This window comes from Austrofundulus limnaeus, unplaced genomic scaffold, assembly GCF_001266775.1.
Source record: "Austrofundulus limnaeus strain Quisiro unplaced genomic scaffold, Austrofundulus_limnaeus-1.0 Scaffold606, whole genome shotgun sequence".
In the NCBI taxonomy this organism is placed as follows: Eukaryota; Metazoa; Chordata; class Actinopteri; order Cyprinodontiformes; family Rivulidae; genus Austrofundulus; species Austrofundulus limnaeus.
Window position 1 is genome coordinate 250,147 of NW_013953008.1, and position 2,502 is coordinate 252,648.

Consider the following 2,502-nt stretch of genomic DNA (forward strand, 5'->3'; position numbering starts at 1 on the left):
GGGGGGGGAGGGTAAGATACACCTTAAATACAAACAGGGCTGAGTGGAAGTAGGAAGCAGCTGGGTGATTACAAATGAGGACAGGTGTGAAAGAACTGACTGGAAAGAACCAAAAAAGACTGAGGAAAAAGATGGGCATGGAAAACAACATGGACACCAGAGGGAGGCATAGCACAAGACAAAACAGACATACAAGACATAAATCATAACAGTAGTCAGTGTGTGACGGGCTGGGTACCCCCTGGACATGTAAAGTCCATCACAGGGACACATAGAGACAAACAACCATTCACTCTCTCACTCACACCAACAGACAGTTTAGAGTTGCTATTTAGCCTAAACCGCAGTGCCCAGAGAAAACCCACACATGCATGGAGAGAACATGCAAGCTCTACGTAGTAAGGTTCACAGCGAGGATTTAATCTGGCAACCTTGTTGCTGAGAATCATCAGCTCTAGTCATGGCTGTGGTGTTGGGCGGCTGTGGTGTAGTGGTAGAGCAGCCAGCTTGGGACCTGAAAGTCACAGGTTCAACTCCTGCCATGCCCACATGTCATGGTGTCCTTGCGCAAGACACCCAACCCCCAACTGCGCACAAATCAGGAAATTACTTCCCCTATTAGTGCTTTAGGGGAACTGTGCCCACTACTGAGAATAATAAAGGTTAGATTGTTGAAAAAAATATGAAACAGTTTAATGCGTAGCTATATAATTTGTTGTTCTAGAAAGATTTGATGTTTTTGTTCTGCTGCATCTCAGTAATCCAGGTGGAAATATCAAAAAGAAAAAATAAGTAGGTCCTCTGGACGGGTTCTTTAATGAAACTTTCCGTCTCTCCTCCAAGAGACTTATTCAGTCTGAGGAGTTTAGAATAGAATAGAATAGAATAGAATAGAATAGAATAGAATAGAATAGAATAGAATAGAATAGAATAGAAACAGCCTTTATTCTCCAGCATGGGGAAATTCAGGTGTAGTAGCAGCAGCAGATACAATCCACAAAACAGTATGTTGCTATGTGACAATATCAATTGTAGCAAAAAATAATAGAATTAAAGATAGCAACAACAAAAAATTAACATAGAACAAAAACAGAATAAGAATAATAACTACCGTACCGGACTATCAAGATGAAATTAGATAAAAATGAAAGTAAAGTAAAAAGCAAGCTACTGTGCAGAAAGATACATAATTACAGGAAGAAACAGTCATGACAGACTTGTGCAAATTGAGTCAAACTCGGTGGGGTGGGGGTGGGGGGGGGCAAATTGTTTCAGACTCAGTCATTAAGTCCAGTACAGGAAAAGACAATGAACAATTATTATCATTGGTTATTATTTGTGCAATGATTGAGAGGTAGAGTTATTTGATGTTCAAACACAAACATGGATGCTTATGATTGAGTCTAACAGCTGATGGGAGGAATGATCTGCAGTAACGTTCTTTTGTGCATTTAGGATGCAGCAGTCTGTCACTGAAGGAGCTCTGCAGTTCAGCTACACTTCCATGTATTGGGTGGGAGACATTGTCTGTCATTGATGTTATTTTAGTCAGAGTTCTTCTGTCTCCGACCACCTGCACTGGGTCAAGGGGACATCCCAGCACAGAGCTTCTTGATGAGCTTATTCAGCTGCTTCCTCTCAGCTGCAGATAAGCTGCTGCTCTAACAGACGATACCATAAAAAATGGCTGAAGCCACAACTGTGTCAAAGAATGTCTTCAGGAGCACCCCCTGCACTCCAGAAGACCTCAGCCTCCTCAGCAGGTAGAGTCTGCTCTGACCCTTCCTGTAAAGAGCGTCAGTGTTGTGAGTCCAGTCCAGTTTATTGTTCAGGTGAACACCCAGGTACTTATAAGTCCACTATCTCGATGTCCACTCCCTGGATGTTCACCAGTGTCAGTGAGGTGGGACTGTATCTGTGGAAGTCCACCACCTGCTCCTTGGTTTTAGCAGCGTTGATCAGGAGGTGGTTCTGCTGGCACCAGTCCACAAAGTCCTGAGTCCACTGTCTGTACTCTGAGTCCACTGTACTCTGAGTCCACTGTCTGTACTCTGAGTCCACTGTACTCTGAGTCCACTGTCTGTACTCTGAGTCCACTGTCTGTACTCTGAGTCCACTGTCTGTACTCTGAGTCCACTGTCTGTACTCTGAGTCCACTGTCTGTACTCTGAGTCCACTGTACTCTGAGTCCACTGTCTGTACTCTGAGTCCACTGTCTGTACTCTGAGTCCACTGTCTGTACTCTGAGTCCAATGTCTGTACTCTGAGTCCACTGTCTGTACTCTGAGTCCACTGTCTGTCCTCTGAGTCCACTGTCTGTACTCTGAGTCCACTGTCTGTACTCTGAGTCCACTGTCTGTCCTCTGAGTCCACTGTCTGTACTCTGAGTCCACTGTCTGTCCTCTGAGTTCACTGTCTGTCCTCTGAGTCCACTGTCTGTACTCTGAGTCCACTGTCTGTCTGTCCTCTAAGTCCACTGTCTGTCCTCTGAGTCCACTGTCT